Source organism: Onychostoma macrolepis, chromosome 24, assembly GCF_012432095.1.
Source record: "Onychostoma macrolepis isolate SWU-2019 chromosome 24, ASM1243209v1, whole genome shotgun sequence".
NCBI lineage: Eukaryota > Metazoa > Chordata > Actinopteri > Cypriniformes > Cyprinidae > Onychostoma > Onychostoma macrolepis.
In genome coordinates this window covers 21,984,868-22,005,454 of record NC_081178.1, presented here as the reverse complement: position 1 = coordinate 22,005,454, position 20,587 = coordinate 21,984,868, and positions in this window count along the sequence as shown.

Genomic DNA, 20,587 nt, shown 5'->3' with positions numbered 1-20,587 from the left:
GAACTGGAAGATGTGCCATTGAAGAACCCCATTGAATACAGTGATGGAACAAATTTAACATAAAGAGCAAGTAATTGTAGATTAAATACTTGTAGTATGTTGTTTAGACCCAAATAAATATTTAGCAATTTGTTTTGTAGCGGTGTTACCCTCCTTTGGAAAGTTATTGAACTGGACAGCCTGGTCTCATGTTTATACGTAGGTGGGTGATTATTAGACTTTGGGCACTTTTATGTTCTTTGGTCATATTTTTAAAAATACATATAATTTTGGACAAATTCCTCTTTCTTTGTCAAACTAACAATAAAACCACCTTTAAAACTTTTTACTACCTTTCTATTATGATTTTTTCATACTTTTCAACCTCCTTATAGGTGTCAAAATCACTGTTTTCTTCTTGTCGCACACCCAGACTTTTAAAATTCAACAATGAAAATACAGTTAAAAAATATGACTTATCTGGTAACTATTAATGTACCTGAATTAAGCACTAGTAAAATAATTAAAAGACATTATAATATTTAATGTGAGACCACTATCAATATTACTTTTTATATAAAATATAGCTGTCGCACAGTATTGGTGTCATTTCCACCACAACACTGTAATGTCCCTTTAAAAAGTTTGTGTGAAAGATTGATTAGGTGGTTTCTATGGAAATGTTCAGTGACATCAGAGCACATGTTGGACATGGAGGAAATTTAAATTTTCATCAACAACAAATGGAAGAAAAATCAAGGTAAATGTTGCTTGATCAGTTCATATATTTATTCTACGTCATTTCCAAGCATGCTGTACCTTCAAGGGTCTTTTTTAAAAGCTAAACATTTTAAGCTAAATAAGAGTATTTTGCATACATTAAATGCTAAGTATTAATTCAAAGCTAATCAGTGAAGCTATCTTCCATTTTTTCACAAAATACTACAGAAATGTCATTTCCACCAAATGGCTTCTGTGGTGGAAATGGCATTTATGGTTACAAAATACAATTGATATGTTTAATGACTTTGTGAATTGAGTTTAATGAGTGTGATGAGTTTAAGACTTTTTCTAATAAATATATTTTTTTACATTTTTTTTTATACATTTAGCAGACGCTTTTATCCAAAGCAACTTACATTCAAGTTACAGTTTTTACATTTGATCAGCTCTTGCTTTCCCTGGGAATCGAACCCATGATCTTGGCGTTGCTAGCGCCATGCTCTACTATTTGAGCTACAGGAAAGCTACAGAAAAAAATATATCTGCTGTTTCTCTACATTCACGTTAATTCATTGTCATTTCCACAACACTCTGTCATTTCCACCACCACCCTGTCATTTCCATCACCACACATTTTTTAAAAATATTGAAAAAGTTCTCATCACACATTAAAAATGTATCCACAATTTATGAGATCATGCTCTACTTAATATAAAAATTCAAGTTATTTATTTTCTAATAAGCTCTTACCCAAACCAATATTAAATTTCAGAGTGTGACAGGTGTACAGTTCAGCATTTGGTCCTTAGGGCAGTTAATTTATCTCATTGACAAATGTATAATTATTGTACATTGTGGAAAAACTGGTAAAACTAGTTAGAAAAATGATCTTAGGCAATTCTTGAGTGGCATAAGTTATTCTATATTTAAATAACAGCTGTATATTGGGGTGTGGTGGAAATGACATTTGTTCATTGCAAGTCGGAAAAATGTAAAATATTAACAATTTCACTTGTAATCTAAGTTTGTCCTCTTACAGACCTTAAAACTAGACAAATTATTTCAACTTATAAGACTGTGTTACGTGACGTTTGAACAAGTTTTTTTTTATTCAACTTCACAAGGCTAAAAGTGCCCCTAGTTGAAGAAACGCCCAGGTATTAATATGTAACATTTACAAATACAAAACGTACATTTTTGTAAGTTTTTATTGATGCTAAAACGTACAATTTAGACGTATTTCAACGTTTAAAACGTACAAATCGATACGTATTTTTAGCTAAAAAACGTAAAAATATTTACGTATCTTTTATATCATTAAGATATTCGAAACATGTAATGCATTTTTATCATTTTATCTATAAGCGATTTAGATTTTTAGACCCCTTAACCTACCCCCAAACCTAAACCTACCCATTTTATAGCGAATATAAAAGGATATAAAACGCAATTGACCAAAACATGCAGGAAAATAACCATTTTAGTAACAATATAGCATTAAAAATGTTTTTATAGACGTTAATCCCACTCCTGCATCTAAACCTAAACATAGATATGTCTGTACAGTATAAGAAAAAACATGACAGACAGGTAAATACAATTACAATCATTTATTTATTGCAAAAATGTCAAAAGCACTACCAAAAGTAATCCAAATGACGATGCGTTGCAGCCGCAGTCCTCTCTGACGGAATACAGTAGGTTTGTGTGAGGTGCAGAGCAGAATTTATGTTGTTAATTGCTGAAAATATTATCCAGATTTCCCTGATCCTCTCGCTCTCTGTGAACTCGTGAAGGCGCGCGCGTGCTAGCATCATTCAAATACACACCTCACCAGAAACACGGCAGAAAAACGCCTTTTGTGGCCCATGGCAAACAAAGTACATGACAAGTAAAGGGTAAACGATTTCAAATGTTATTTATTTTAAGGTTTAAAGTGAAGTCTTGTTTAACATTATGTGGGCCTATTATTGGAAACGAGCTGGCAGCAGAAATCACACAACAAAACGAAATGTTATCATTTCGTATTAAGTAAACTATTTAATGATGCCATTGAAAACAAGGTCATTGATATGACAACTAAAAGCAACTAATAATGAAATTAATGCCGCGATTTCAATATTCATAAGGATTTATTTTTAGATGTCGTCAATACGTCAGTTTTGTACGTTTAAATGCTGAAAATACGTAAGTATTGTACGTTTTAGTGCCTGGAAAAACGTAAGTAAACATACATTTTATAGAACCACATTTTACGTAAAATGCATACGAATTATCATGAGATCACGTTGAACTGGAAGGTTGAAGAACCCCATTGAATACAATGTGAGTAGATATTGAACATCTAGAGCAAATAATAGTAGATTAAAAAACTTGTAGTATGTTGTTTAGGCCCAAATAAATATTTAGCAAGTTGTTTTGTTGCGGGGTGACCCTACTTTGGAAAGTTATTGAACTGGAAGGTTTCCAAATTACAGTTCATGTACATGTTCATTGTTTGTCATTTCCTAAACATCTTTTCAAACGCCATCATTACATTGCAATTTTTATTGTTGCTAAAGGAGCATTAGAAGGCAAAATGTGAGTGATATTTGCGGGTACGTCTGTAGTTGGCCAAAATGTAGTTGTCTGTTTGCACACAATGGTAAAAAAAAAAAAAAAAAAAAAAAAGAACTTTTTAGATGGTCCCTATCTTGTTTACCGCACTACAGTACATTGGACATTCAGTGGACATTCGCAAGTAAATATGACATTAAAACAATACCTTCCCATTTCGATTGATTGTGAAAAAAAATATGTAGTAGGTTGACAATGATGTCGCTGATTAGAATTTGCAAAAAAAAAAATAACTTTATTGCACATATAATTAGAAAGTTATTGAACGCGGAAATGTGTGAATGTTGTGAATATGCCAATATAAAACCAACTTTACCCTGCTCTCCAACCTTCCATGACACATCCTTCAGAAAATCATTAATATGCTCATGTGCATGGTGCTCAAGAAACTGTTCATACTTGAAAATGGCTGTGCTGCTTAATGAAATGTGGAGGTGTAGCTATTTATCAAAACTTTATGATAATGTGAAAGACTGAAATAGACTAAATAGAAATTCGAAAAAATAAAATAGAAATCTGAATTATTTGAAATACAAATGTTAGTATAATTATAAATAACATTAGCCACATAGAAAATTTATAACAATGAGTAAAATGAATAAGACGCACATCCCTCCTAAAATGTAAAGCTAAAAATGACAGTATAAAACTGTGTTTAAGAGTTTCAGAAAGGAAGAGCAGAAGACAAGGATCCATCACAAACAGAAATATATTCTGTATAAATTTCCATATGGATATATCCTAGATAGGATTTTAAAAAGTCTCTTTAAACTGTGGCGCAACAGCTGTTTGAGATAGAATATGAAAGATTTGTGCCGTACTAAAATCTCAACATCACCAAGGCTATAACACTGAACATAACCAACAGATGTATGCTTAAAAACTTTGTAAATCAGTTTGTTTCTTGCACTTGCAGTTGAATACGTCACTGTCTCATAACTTATTTTTAGCAGGAGCGCTCCGATAGAATCTTGCGTTCAAATCTAGAATCTTTAGTTCAAGCCACAGGCGATTCTACACCCTTTCTCTTTTATTTGAGCTTATGTAGGCTAAGCAGCTATTATTAGTCATAAAAAACAAAGCAGTTACGTTGTATAAACCAAATTTTATCCAACACTAGTCAGTGGAAAACCTATCATCATATGGGGCAGCGCTTTGTTACAGCTGTCACGAGTTTTTTTATAAATGCGGAGAATATTGAATACTTTGGTGCAAACTATATATGAGGCGTTGTCGTTAAACCCGTCTGCATACGACCAGCAGCTCATTACAGATATTTTGCGTGGGTTTTTCGATTAGGCTATGAGATCATACACTAAAGATAAGTAGCCTATGTATAAATTATTATTATTATTTGTATAAATTACATTTAAATAACACATTGAGGTAGTGAATAAGAATTTGAAATTGAATGATAGGAAGGGGAATTTACTCAATTGCAATTCAAAGAAATCCAACAGCCACATTTAGCCTATTTAATTCTTGATAAGAGCATGTTTGTTTGTTTCTCCGCAGTTGATCTGATGTCTAATGAATTGAACTAAGTTTAATATTGTCAAAACAAGTCCACCACAATGCATTGAGACAACTTAATAAAATATGAAACATAAAAATGTATTGATTCCTGCTAAAACCTTATTTTATTATTTAAAACTGCACTTGTAACAGTTTAGCCCTATTAAAATTCTTAAATTTATTTGCTAAATTCAGATACATGCATTCAGATTCATGGATTGAACTGGAATTTACAATACATTCTCATTTAAATCTAACTAAATACCACACATCCCTGTTGTTTTGCAAGGAGAAGTAACATTCTTATTTGTCCTCATTATTTTTACATCTGCATTTAAGTATCAGTTTTTAAGAACTTACCAGACAGGATGATGCACAAAGAAAACATGCCAGCAGTAATGCATATCGTCTTAACCTGCCGACTGATAATACATAAAAATGAGCAACTTCCAAATCATTCAAAACATGAAACCATTTTGACCAAAATGACAAATGTGACAAATAGTGATTACCTGGTGGATTTAATTTCTTCACGGATGGTATGACCATGGCTAAGTCCGCTGTTCTCCTAGAAGGATTTAACGTCAGCTTGTGAGCTAAGTACATGTTCTCCCGACCTTAAACCAGTGTTCTGTTAAGTTGGTCACACTGCTCTGAAATTGGATAACGTGACATGTGGGTGGCACAACACAGCTGTCCTTAGTAATACTCTTTTGTTTATCCAGTTTTCTTTGTTTAAGATGATTGACATTAGATGCCAACTGTCTTGCAGATAGTTAACTCTCGCTATTGGAACTACAAAATTCAGCAGTTATTTTTTCCCTGTTTATCCAAAAATAAGAACACAAGTTAGAACACAAGAGTTTCTCTGAGAGGGCCGACACAGTGGCACTGTGGCACTTTCACAACATTATTCCACTTTTATTACAAGGAAAATATACCAAAAATAACCATCAGTTACTTATATCAGTTACAACTGATAAAAGGGCAAGAGGGCACCAACGAATGGCTATTTGAATTTAACCCTCTACCGCACGCATTATGATAGACCTATAAAAAATATTTGACTCTTTTTCTTTTCTTGGAATGGCTTAACTTGAAGTGCTGTAAAAAAAAAAAAAAATGGGAAAAAATATTATTTTAAGGTACTTTATGATTTGTTGCCATACGGCAACAACATACAACAGTGGATCTAACTTAGAATAAGTGTAAGTTTACTTACAGTTAATATTTTTCCTCACAAATGTTTGTGGTGATTCAACTGGTGTTCTAATAAGCTTTAACACGGTATTTATAACCTTATACATACTTTCCAACAACTTCTGCTTTTATTTATTCCATTCTTTTAGCTGAATGCTTTATATTATTTGAATTTCAATACATTTTCATGAATATTATTTAAATTTCAAATTTATACAGTTAAAACAAATCTAATACTGTACGTCATGTATCATAAAACACTGACATAAAACCAAAAACACTGCAGTTCATGAAAATTCAACATTACGCAATCTTATGTGAGGAAGACTATGAACTTGAGGCTGAGCAACCCCCACCCCTCCAATAATCCTTGAATTCATTTTAAACAGCTCATTCTCAACACCTTACAATAAACTGGCAGACTTACATAAGTACATGGCGTTACAACGAGAATGAGCTGTTTAAATCATGGCATCTATTGTTGTCATGGACTTTGGCAACACTCTGGAAACACCCAGCTTTATGCGACTTGTTAAGGCCAGGTGTGTCTTTTCTATTTGTTTTCCAAGCAGTTGAACTTAAAATTTTCACCTTTTAATTGACTAAAAGTAGGGAAACAATCCCATAGGCTGATATTGAAACCAACCATAACAGACATTTTTCTTCTCAAAGTAATAATTGCACACACACACACACACACACACACACACACACACACACACACACACACACACACATGACAGGTCTGCCTCTACTGGAACAAGCCCATCATGGTTGTTCTCACCTGCAATCTGGTTAATATTTTCCATATTTCTGGGGTGGGCTAATCTTAACCCTCTACCGCATGGTGTTGCCATATGGCAACATACACTTTGTGTTAATTTCCTTGCCACTGTGTCTTTAAGAGAACATTCTCATTTTTTGTTGGAAGAGAAGACCTTTGTTTAGCCAATGATGTGCTTTGGTTAAGTCACATGACATGCAGTTTTTTCTGTGGAGCAATTTCTGATAGACTGCCGTCTCTTGTCAGTAGTTGCTGAAAGCAAACTAAAACGTCAGTAAAAACAAGGACCAGCCCGTGTCACATGCACAAAAATCATAAAGATCACCTCAGATAAGTTATAACGACATATTCACTACTCAAAAAAGTTTTTATGAAATTATATTTTGGTAAATCAATCAAATGTATATGTTGCCAAGCGGCAACTCTGTGCAATAGTGGAATGATATTATTGCAATAGTTTAGCTAGCTAGCAAGGTCAGCTGCAATCTGTTAAGCTGTAACAATAACATCATTAATGCTAGTGATATAATGTTGATTAGTTGTATGGTAATGGCGTGTGTATAATGGATACAATCAAATTTAAATGGCAATTTTACTTTTGATTAGATATGAATACAGGTAACATTACATCAGTGAGCCACTGGCCTACCATGGTGTCTCAAAAAGGTAGATGCATGTATCCTGGCTGTAAGGATGTTGTTAGGATGAAATGCACCAAATGTGAGGTATACCTGTGTCTCACCTCTGGAAAAAAAAAAAACTGCTTTGAGAAGTTTCATACATAACGTTTCAAGGATTATCGGAGGAGGGGGGGGGGGTGCTCAGCCTCAAGTTCATAGTCTTCCTCACATAAGATTGCGTAATGTTGAATTTAAACAGCTCATTCTCAACACCTTACAATAAACTGGCAGACTTACATAAGTACATGGCGTTACAACGAGAATGTGCTGTTTAAAGCATGGCATCTATTGTTGTCATGGACTTTGGCAACACTCTGGAAACACCCAGCTTTATGCGACTTGTTAAGGCCAGGTGTGTCTTTTCTATTTGTTTTCCAAGCAGTTGAACTTAAAATTTTCACCTTTTAATTGACTAAAAGTAGGGAAACAATCCCATAGGCTGATGGAATCCCATAGATTTAAAGAGTGATGTATAAAAATCTACAAGCCCCTGTTAAAATTGCTGTTTTGAAATGTATAAAATGAATGCAAGATAAATCATGTCAGATGTTTTTACACATTTAACGTGATATTGAAACCAACCATAACAGACATTTTTCTTCTCAAAGTAATAATTGCACACACACACACACAACACACACACACACACACACACACGACAGGTCTGCCTCTACTGGAACAAACCCATCATGGTTGTTCTCACCTGCAATCTGGTTAATATTTTCCATATTTCTGGGGTGGGCTAATCTTAACCCTCTACCGCATGGTGTTGCCATATGGCAACATACACTTTGTGTTAATTTCCTTGCCACTGTGTCTTTAAGAGAACATTCTCATTTTTTTTGTTGGAAAGAGAAGACCTTTGTTTAGCCAATGATGTGCTTTGGTTAAGTCACGTGACATGCAGTTTTTTTCTGTGGAGCAATTTCTGATAGACTGCCGTCTCTTGTCAGTAGTTGCTGAAAGCAAACTAAAACGTCAGTAAAAAACAAGGACCAGCCCGTGTCACATGCACAAAAATCATAAAGATCACCTCAGATAAGTTATAACGACATATTCACTACTCAAAAAGTTTTTATGAAATTATATTTTGGTAAATCAATCAAATGTATGTGTTGTAGCGGCAACTCTGTGCAATAGTGGAATGATATTATTGCAATAGTTTAGCTAGCTAGCAAGGTCAGCTGCAATCTGTTAAGCTGTAACAATAACATCATTAATGCTAGTGATATAATGTTGATTAGTTGTATGGTAATGGCGTGTGTATAATGGATACAATCAAATTTAAATGGCAATTTTACTTTTGATTAGATATGAATACAGGTAACATTACATCAGTGAGCCACTGGCCTACCATGGTGTCTTAAAAGGTAGATGCATGTATCCTGGCTGTAAGGATGTTGTTAGGATGAAATGCACCAAATGTGAGGTATACCTGTGTCTCACCTCTGAAAAAAAAAAACTGCTTTGAGAAGTTTCATACATAACGTTTCAAGGATTATTGGAGGGTGGGGGGTGCTCAGCCTCAAGTTCATAGTCTTCCTCACATAAGATTGCGTAATGTTGAATTTTCATGAACTGCAGTGTTTTTGGTTTTATGTCAGTGTTTTATGATACATGACGTACAGTATTAGATTTGTTTTAACTGTATAAATTTGAAATTTAAATAATATTCATGAAAAATGTATTGAAATTCAAATAATATAAAGCATTCAGCTAAAAAGAATGGAATAAATAAAAGCAGAAGTTGTTGGAAAGTATGTATAAGGTTATAAGTACCGTGTTAAAGCTTATTAGAACACCAGTTGAATCACCACAAACATTTGTGAGGAAAATATTAACTGTAAGTAAACTTACACTTATTCTAAGTTAGATCCACTGTTGTATGTTGTTGCCGTATGGCAACAAATCATAAAGTACCTTAAAATAATATTTTTTCCCATTTTTTTTTTTTTACAGCACTTCAAGTTAAGCCATTCCAAGAAAAGAAAAAGAGTCAAATATTTTTTTTTATAGGTCTATCATAATGCGTGCGGTAGAGGGTTAAATTCAAATAGCCCTTCGTTGGTGCCCTCTTGCCCTTTTTATCAGTTGTAACTGATATAAGTAACTGATGGTTATTTTTGGTATATTTTCCTTGTAATAAAAGTGGAATAATGTTGTGAAAGTGCCACAGTGCCACTGTGTCGGCCCTCTCAGAGAAACTCTTGTGTTCTAACTTGTGTTCTTATTTTTTTGGATAAACAGGGAAAAAATAAATGCTGAATTTTGTAGTTCCAATAGCGAGAGTTAACTATCTGCAAGACAGTTGGCATCTAATGTCAATCATCTTAAACAAAGAAAAACTGGATAAACAAAAGAGTATTACTAAGGACAGCTGTGTTGTGCCACCTACATGTCACGTTATCCAATTTCAGAGCAGTGTGACCAACTTAACAGAACACTGGTTTAAGGTCGGGAGAACATGTACTTAGCTCACAAGCTGACGTTAAATCCTTCTAGGAGAACAGCGGACTTAGCCATGGTCATACCATCCGTGAAGAAATTAAATCCACCAGGTAATCACTATTTGTCACATTTGTCATTTTGGTCAAAATGGTTTCATGTTTTGAATGATTTGGAAGTTGCTCATTTTTATGTATTATCAGTCGGCAGGTTAAGGCGATATGCATTACTGCTGGCATGTTTTCTTTGTGCATCATCCTGTCTGGTAAGTTCTTAAAAACTGATACTTAAATGCAGATGTAAAAATAATGAGGACAAATAAGAATGTTACTTCTCCTTGCAAAACAACAGGGATGTGTGGTATTTAGTTAGATTTAAATGAGAATGTATTGTAAATTCCAGTTCAATCCATGAATCTGAATGCATGTATCTGAATTTAGCAAATAAATTTAAGAATTTTAATAGGGCTAAACTGTTACAAGTGCAGTTTTAAATAATAAAATAAGGTTTTAGCAGGAATCAATACATTTTTATGTTTCATATTTTATTAAGTTGTCTCAATGCATTGTGGTGGACTTGTTTTGACAATATTAAACTTAGTTCAATTCATTAGACATCAGATCAACTGGAAAAACAAACAAACATGCTCTTATCAAGAATTAAATAGGCTAAATTTGGCTGTTGGATTTCTTTGAATTGCAATTGAGTAAATTCCCCTTCCTATCATTCAATTTCAAATTCTTATTCACTACCTCAATGTGTTATTTAAATGTAATTTATACAAATAATAGTCACCTTTATTTATATAGCGCTTTTACAATACAGATTGTGTCAAAGCACTTAACAGTATCAAATTGGAGGATAGAGTGTCAGTAATGTATAATGATAAGATTAAACACTCAATTTTAAATTTTCAGTTAAAGGCATTTCATTATTGAATTCAGAGATGTCATTGTCTAGCTCAGTTTAGTTTAAATAGTATCTGTGCAATCAAATCGGCGATAATCGCTAGAAATAATGTGTCCCCAACTGAGCAAGCCAGAGGCGACAGCGGCAAGGAACCAAAACTCCCTCTGTGACAGAATGGAGAAAAAAACCTTGGGAGAAACCAGGCTCAGTCGGGGGGCCAGTTCTCCTCTGACCAGACGAAACCCGCAGTTCAAAAGTTTATATTTCTATTTTAATTTTGTTGCAATTTCTAACAATAGTAGTATTATGTAGTTAGGTATTTTATTATATTTTAGTTATTTTGTTATTTTTGGTTGATATATCTGGGGATATATCTCTGGGGGTCATCTGGGTGTCCTGGTCTCCGCTGACGATCAGGGCTGTAGACATCATCTCTTGGTGCTGATCCACCATCTGATCGGATACGGACTGAGAAACAGACTAGGAAAGAAACAGACAAATATTAGCGTAGATGCCATTCAACTTACGATGTAACGAGTACATCGTGTGTTATGGGGAGTGTTCCCGGTTCCGGTTGATCTAATTGATGCAGCCTAACAATCCTTTAACGGATTTGAATAATAGAAGCGTATTAATGTGTTATGTGTAAGCCAGGCTAAAGAGATGGGTCTTTAATCTAGATTTAAACTGACAGAGTGTGTCTGCCTCCCGAACAGTGTTAGGTAGACTGTTCCAGAGTTTGGGTGCTAAATAAGAATAGGATCTGCCGCCCGCAGTCGATTTTGATATTCTAGGTATTATCAAACGGCCAGAGTTTTGAGAACGCAGCGGACGTGGAGGACTATAATGCGATAAGAGCTCGCTCAAGTACTGAGGAGCTAAACCATTCAGGGCTTTATAAGTAATTAACAAGATTTTAAAATCTATCCGATGCTTGATAGGGAGCCAATGCAGTGTTGACAGAACCGGGCTAATATGATCATATTTCCTGGTTCTAGTAAGGACTCTAGCTGCTGCATTTTGGACTAACTGTAGTTTGATGATCAAGCGTGCAGAACAACCACCCAATAAAGCATTACAATAGTCTAACCTTGAGGTCATAAACGCATGAATTAACATTTCTGCATTTGACGTTGAGAGCATTGGTCGCAATTTAGATATGCTTTTGAGATTAAAAAATGCAGTTTTACAGATGCTAGAAACATGGCTTTCAAATGACAGATTGCTATCGAACAGCACACCTAGGTTCCTGACTGATGAAGAAGAATTGACAGAGCAGCCGTCAAGTGTTAGATAATGTTCTAGGTTATTACATGTGGGGTTTTAGGTCCGATAATTAACACCTCTGTTTTTCAGAATTTAGCAGTAAAAATTACTCGTCATCCAGTTTTTATATCGACTATGCATTCCGTTAGTTTCTCAATTTGGTGTGTTTCACCGGGCATAAAGAAATATAGAGCTGAGTATCATCAGCATAACAGTGAAAGCTAACACCATGTCTCCTGATAATATCTCCCAAGGGTAACATATAGAGCGTGAAAAGTAACGGCCCTAGTACTGAGTCTTGAGGTAATCCATACTGCACTTGTGATCGATATGATACCTCTTCATTCACTGCTACGAACTGATGGCGGTCAGATAAGTACGATTTGAACCATGCTAAGGCACTTCCACTAATGCCAACAAAGTTTTGTAGTCTATTCAAAAGAATGTTGTGGTCGATAGTGTCGAACGCAGCACTAAGATCCAGTAGAACTAATAAAGAGATACAACCACGATCAGATGATAGAAGCAGGTCATTTGTAACTCTAATGAGAGCAGTCTCAGTACTATGATACGATCTAAATCCTGACTGGAATTCCTCACAGATATAATTTTTCTCTAGGAAGGAATATAATTGTGAGGATACTACCTTTTCTAGTATCTTTGACAGAAAAGGAGATTTGAGATCGGTCTGTAATTAACTAGATCTTTGGGGTCAAGTTGTGGTTTTTAATGAGAGGCTTAATAACAGCCAATTTGAAGGTTTTGGGGACATATCCTAATGACAATGATGAATTAATAATAGCCAAAAGAGGATCTATGACTTCTGGAAGCAGCTCTTTTAGTAGTTTAGATGGAATCGGATCTAACATACATGTTGTTGGTTTAGATGATTTAACAAGTTTATACAATTCTTCCTCTCCCACAGTAGAGAATGAGTGGAATTGTTCCTCAGGGGTCTATAGTGCGCTATCTGATGCGATACTGTAGCTGACGGCTGCAGGGATACAATTTTATCTCTGATAGTATCGATCTTGGAAGTGAAGTAGTTCATAAAGTCATTACTGCTATGCTCTTGGGAAATGCCAACACCTGTTGATGCTTGTTTTTCCTTAATTTAGTTACTGTATTGAATAAATACCGGGGTTATGTTTGTTTTCTTCTAGAAGAGACGAAAAGTAATCAGATCTAGCAGTTTTAATGCTTTTCTGTAGGATAGAGTACTTTCCGCCAAGCTAAACGAAATACCTCTAATTTAGTTTTCCTCCAGCTGCGCTCCATTTTCCGGGCTGCTCTCTTTAGGGCACGAGTGTGCTCATTATACCACGGTGTTGGACTCTTATCCTTAATCTTCCTTAAGCGTAAAGGAGCAACCGCATCTAAAGTGCTAGAAAAGAGAGAGTCCATAGTTCCTGTTACATCATCAAGTTGTTCTGAGCTATTGGATATGCTGAGGAACTGAGATAAGTCAGGAAGATTATTTATAAAGCAGTCTTTTGTGGTAGAGGTAATGGTTCTACCATATTTGTAACAAGAAGTTGGCTTTACAGCTTTAGCTATATGGAATATACAGGAGACTAGATAATGATCTGAGATATCATCGCTCTGCTGCAAAATTTCAACGCCACTGACATCAATTCCATGTGACAGTATTAAATCTAGAGTATGATTTCGACAATGAGTAGGTCCTGACACGTGTTGTTTAACACCAATTGAGTTTAGAATGTCTATAAATGCTGATCCCAATGAATCTCTGTCATTATCAACATGGATATTAAAATCACCAACGATTAGGACTTTATCTGCAGTCAGCACTAACTCCGATAGAAGATCAGAAAATTCTTTAATAAAGTCTGTATGGTGCCCTGGTGACCTGTATACAGTAGCCAGTACAAACATCACAGGGGATTTATCATTAACACTTGTTTCTTTGGATAACGTTATATGAAGCACCATTACTTCGAACGAATTATACTTGAAACCCAACCTCTGAGAGATACTGAAAATATTTCTATAAATTGTAGCAACACCTCCCCCTTTACCTTTTGGACGCGGTTCATGTTTGTAACAGTAATCTTGGGGTGTAGACTCGTTTAAAGTAATGTAATCATCTTGTTTTAGCCAGGTTTCTGTCAGACAAAGCACATCTAGTTTATGGTCAGTGAACATATCATTTACAAAAAGTGCTTTTGAAGAAAGGGATCTAATATTTAATAAGCCAAGCTTTATCATGTGTTTATCTGTATTATATCGTTTTTGTTGTTGAACATCAATTAAATTGTTACTATTACTTTGGTTTGGATGTTTTCTGTATTTTCTAGTTCGGGAACAGACACAGTCTCTATAGAGTGATATCTAGGTGAAAAAGTTTCTATGTGCTGAGAGTTAACTGACTTTGGTGACGTGAGGTGGCTAGCAGGCGATCGGTTTAGCCAGTCTGTCTGCTTCCTGACCTGGGCTCCAGTTAGTCAAGTACAAACTCTAAGACTATGTGCCATATTTCTAGAGAGAAGAGCGGCACCACCCAGGAGGGATGAACACCATCTCTTTTCAACAGGTCAGGTCTGCCCCAAAAATTCTTCCAATTGTCTATAAAGCCTATGTTATTTTGCGGGCACCACTTAGACATCCAGCCATTAAGTGACGACAGTCTGCTATGAATCTCATCACCACGGTAAGCAGGGAGCGGACCAGAGCATATTACAGTGTCTGACATCGTACTTGCAAGTTCACACACCTCTTTAACATTATTTTTGGTGATCTCCGACTGGCGAAGTCGAACATCATTAGCGCCGACGTGGATAACAATCTTACTGAATTTACGTTTAGCATTAGTCAGCACTTTTAAATTTGCCAAGATGTCAGGCGCTCTGGCTCCTGGAAAACAATGGACTGTGGTGGCTGGTGTCTCTATTTTCACGTTCCGTACAATAGAATTGCCAATAACTAGAGCACTTTCATCAGGTTTCTCAGTGGGTGCATCACCGAGTGGGGAGAACCTGTTTGATGTTCTGATCGGAACGGAAGAGTGGTGTTTTGACCCGCGACTATGCCGCCTCACTGTCACCCAGTTGCCCTGCTGCACGGGCTCAACCGAAACCGAAAAATGTACAGGACTCCCTGAGCTAGTCCCATCCAAAGCAGTATCTACAGCCCTCACATTCTTACTGTCCTCAACTAAAGTTTGGATGCATGTCTCTAGTTCTAAAACCTTCTCTGTCAGCCTAACTATTTCCCTGCATTTATCACATGTGAATCCCTCGCTGCTGACAGAGACAGATAAACTATACATGTGGCAAACAGTGCAAACAACAATAGCAGGAGAAGAAGCCATTACTCACCGTGATTGATGAATGATACCAACTTAACTTACCACTTACCACTGTTGTTTGATGAGCTCGTGAAAAACGGAGCAAGGAAAAAATAAAATAATAATAGGCGCGAATAGAAATGCAAATGGAACCAGGAGTGACAAGCTAACGGGCTAACAAGCTGCACTCGCGGTTTTTAAAGGAGAACGATCAAATTAGTTAGATTAGTTTGAAAGATAACACCAGAAATATGGTGGGAATTAAGTTATATATTATCACTTTAGACAAAAGGGATTGAAAGTAAGGTAGAGATTCAATAAAAAGCGAAGGTACACGGAGCTACAAACACAAACCTCTCAGCAGCACAACAGACTGTAGCAATCGAACTGACCAAATACAAATATTATAACAAAATTATTATAATAATAATAATTTATACATAGGCTACTTATCTTTAGTGTATGATCTCATAGCCTAATCGAAAAACCCACGCAAAATATCTGTAATGAGCTGCTGGTCGTATGCAGACGGGTTTAACGACAACGCCTCATATATAGTTTGCACCAAAGGATATTCAATATTCTCCGCATTTATAAAAAAACTCGTGACAGCTGTAACAAAGCGCTGCCCCATATGATGATAGGTTTTCCACTGACTAGTGTTGGATAAAATTTGGTTTATACAACGTAACTGCTTTGTTTTTTATGACTAATAATAGCTGCTTAGCCTACATAAGCTCAAATAAAGAGAAAGGGTGTAGAATCGCCTGTGGCTTGAACTAAAGATTCTAGATTTGAGCATAAGATTCTATCGGAGCGCTCCTGCTAAAAATAAGTTATGAGACAGTGACGTATTCAACTGCAAGTGCAAGAAACAAACTGATTTACAAAGTTTTTAAGCATACATCTGTTGGTTATGTTCAGTGTTATAGCCTTGGTGATGTTGAGATTTTAGTACGGCACAAATCTTTCATATTCTATCTCAAACAGCTGTTGCGCCAAAGTTTAAAGAGACTTTTTAAAATCCTATCTAGGATATATCCATATGGAAATTTATACAGAATATATTTCTGTTTGTGATGGATCCTTGTCTTCTGCTCTTCCTTTCTGAAACTCTTAAACAGTTTTATACTGTCATTTTTAGCTTTACATTTTAGTAGGGATGTGTGTCTTACTCATTGTTATACATTTTCTATGTGGCTAATGTTATTTATAATTATACTAACATTTGTATTTCAAATAATTCAGATTTCTATTTTATTTTTCAATTTCTATTTAGTCTATTTCAGTCTTTCACATTATCATAAAGTTTTGATAAATAGCTACACCTCCACATTTCATTAAGCAGCACATCCATTTTCAAGTATGAACAGTTTCTTGAGCACCATGCACATGAGTATATTAATGATTTCTGAAGGATGTGTCATGGAAGGTTGGAGAGCAGGGTAAAGTTGGTTTTATATTGGCATATTCACAACATTCACACATTTCCGCGTTCAATAACTTTCTAATTATATGTGCAATAAAGTTATTTTTTTTTGCAAATTCTAATCAGCGACATCATTGTCAACCTACTACATATTTTTTTCACAATCAATCGAAATGGGAAGGTATTGTTTTAATGTCATATTTACTTGCGAATGTCCACTGAATGTCCAATGTACTGTAGTGCGGTAAACAAGATAGGGACCATCTAAAAAGTTCTTTTTTTTTTTTTTTTTTTTTACCATTGTGTGCAAACAGACAACTACATTTTGGCCAACTACAGACGTACCATAAATATCACTCACATTTAGCCTTCTAATGCTCCTTTAGCAACAATAAAAATTGCAATGTAATGCTGGCGTTTGAAAAGATGTTTAGGAAATGACAAACAATGAACATGTACATGAACTGTAATTTGGAAACCTTCCAGTTCAATAACTTTCCAAAGTAGGGTCACCCATAACAAAACAACTTGCTAAATATTTATTTGGGCCTAAACAACATACTACAAGTTTTTTAATCTACTATTATTTGCTCTAGATGTTCAATATCTACTCACATTGTATTCAATGGGGTTCTTCAACCTTCCAGTTCAACGTGATCTCATGATAATTCGTATGCATTTTACGTAAAATGTGGTTCTATAAAATGTATGTTTACTTACGTTTTTCCAGGCACTAAAACGTACAATACTTACGTATTTTCAGCATTTAAACGTACAAAACTGACGTATCCCTTATGAAACAAAAATATATTGCAGTATATTGGAAAATATCATGTAATATATTAGGCAATATATTCTCATATATGGGATTTAATATTTATATTTTCCAATATATTGCAATATATGCATAGACCATATATGTATATATATTGATACATATAAAAAAAATATATATTGCAATCAAAACCAAAAAAGCACTATATTTTTACATGTAATAGTTTCTTTATATGCTTAAATATACTGTAATATATGCATGTGCTATATATATATATATATATATATATATATATAGTTACATTTTATACTTTCCAAATAAATCATAGCATATAGCTATATAATAAAGAAAATAGTGAAGACAAAAATCTGCATTACACAAGCAACAGTTTTATTGGAACAGAGTTGCACACTGTAAAACCTAACAGTGAAATTCGCTAAATGAAATGAGTTAATTTAACTCAACATTTTTAAAAAGTTAATTCAACTCAATATATATTTGTGATGTGAACTCAACAGCTAATTAGGTTAAGCAGAACTCAATCTAAATAAGTTACTATAAATTATTTTAATCTGTTATTACCATACAGTCTATGATTATTACATCTATATGGCAGACCACAAAATATTTAAAAGAAATGAGCTTAATTCATTATATCTAGCATTGTTTTTCGAGAAGTCACGTTTGTACAACATAGGGCTATAGGTTATTATGCTTTATATCTACTAACTAAACTAAACGATATAATACCTTTCATAACTAATTAAATAACTAAGCCATAATATAATAAACACATAAATTATTTCATATTAAGCATAGATGAATCCTTTTAAAGTAATTAATTTTACTTGAGACAAAATATTATCCGGGTGTTTTTCAAAAACCGCGCGCATTTTCCCGTCAGTAACGTCCGCTCGCGGCTCATTCCCGCTGCAGCTCACTCAGTCACGGGATCACAGCCGGGCGGCTCGCGACGCTGTCACGGAGAATAACAGGTAAGCATTCGAGCTTCTTTATTCCTGTTTAAAGCACTTTTGAACCGTTTTGTGTTTTTGTCAACTTTATCTGAAGATTAACGAGCTCAGTTATCATAATGCGTGTAATGCTAGCTAGCAAAGAAGCAAGGAGCTAACGCGCCATCACATCAAAGTTATCAACGGCAAGTGTTAAATATGCAGTGTTATACACAACAGTTTGTCAGTGGTGGTAAATTAAGAGAGATTTTTTTTTTTTTTTTGTGGTTTCTCACAGCCGAACACAGACAATCCCGCAAATTATATTTTTAAACCAGAGAGAGGACAGACCTTCTTCCTCATCTCTAACCGCCACACCGCCACAGATCTGAAGCAAGGTAAACACACATTCCCTGTATTACAATACGTTTAAACGTTTTGTTAATCGTTATTTATTATCCGCTTTGTCAGTTTCATCTATAATATCCATGTGATGCTGATCAAGTTTACTAAATCCGCCGAAGCCCCGGTGAACAAAAGGGCTGAGGACCGTTTATAATGGCTTTTTTGTTAACTTTAGTTAAAATTTTACACTGTTATTTGTTCCTCACTGTCTTATTTAAAATTCACAAAATTAACAAATTTTTGTCGTGCTTTTGAAATCCATCTTTTCAGAGCAAAGGCAGCGAGGGGTGGTGTGATGTCACTGGCAACAGGAAGGCTGCAAAACTAATATGAACCTAAAATGAAGTAAGTAGAATTCACATTAAACAAATTGATGGGCTACAGTGTTGTACAAGATGTAATTTGTCACATTATAAACAGTTATTTAAATACATCGTTTTTCAGTTTTTATTTTTTGATGAATTGCTATTAATGCAGATGTAATGATGACCAGAAATGACCAGCAGCACAAATGTTAAGTCTTCTGAAGCAAACTATACTTTTTTGTGAATATTAGATTGAAATTTTAACTTAAACATTGATCAAATCATGAATACACAGATGAAAAATCACAAACCTCAACTAACATCCCACAAGAATGACATCATGACATCTAAAAACCAGTCATGTTTGATATAATGTAGTGTGTGCCACCATTTTGATTCAGACTGAATTGGCAAAGTGAATAACATCTTAAATTTCAGTTTGTTGATCATTCTGTCAAAGTCTTTTTGCATGTTGTGTTGGTTCAGAAGAATACCAGTGAAGTCTTTTTAAGTTCTGATTATAGTTATATAATTATATACTTCACTAATATAGATGGAAAAATGATATTTTATATTTCTACTTGCACTTATCCTAAAGTTGCTTTGGTTTTTCATAAAGATATCAGGTAATTGCCATTGCTAAGTTTGTAGTGGTTGAAAGTTGTCTTATTATGATTCATAAAAATAAGCTGCCCATAAATGTTGCCTAATTGTGAGTTAAATTTCTGTAACTTTGTGTTTTGTCTTCAGGAACAATAATGACATCAGTCATTCAAGCTAGGATCCTGGAAGATCTACTACTATCTGAAAATAAGACTTTTTTTTTTTTTTTTCAAGACACACAAGGTAGGACACAAGACAACTTTATATTTACTTGGCAACATTTTAAACTTTTAGCTGAGATCAGCAGAAATGACTGAATAGTTGAACGTTCTTTTGTCCACAAAAAAAATTTAAATCTGTCATGGTTTACTCACCCTCATGTTGTTCCAAACCAATTTTGAATGAATTTTATTAATCTTCAAACAAAAGTATATATTTTTGATATTCTTTCGTTTTTGTCTATCCATTGGAAGTCTAGGCAGTCTTTATTTTCAAGCTTCAAAAAGTTTTTAGTTTAGGCTTTGACTCTAAAAAAACCCTTAGTTCAAGCTTCTCAGTTAATGTTTGTGTCTTCTTTAGAAGACTTGAATGAAACCACTTTATGCATATGGATAAACTTGTCTTTAAGCTTAATATTGATTGCCTAGACTTTCAATGGATTGACAAAATGGTGAGAGAGTTTTAAAAATATCT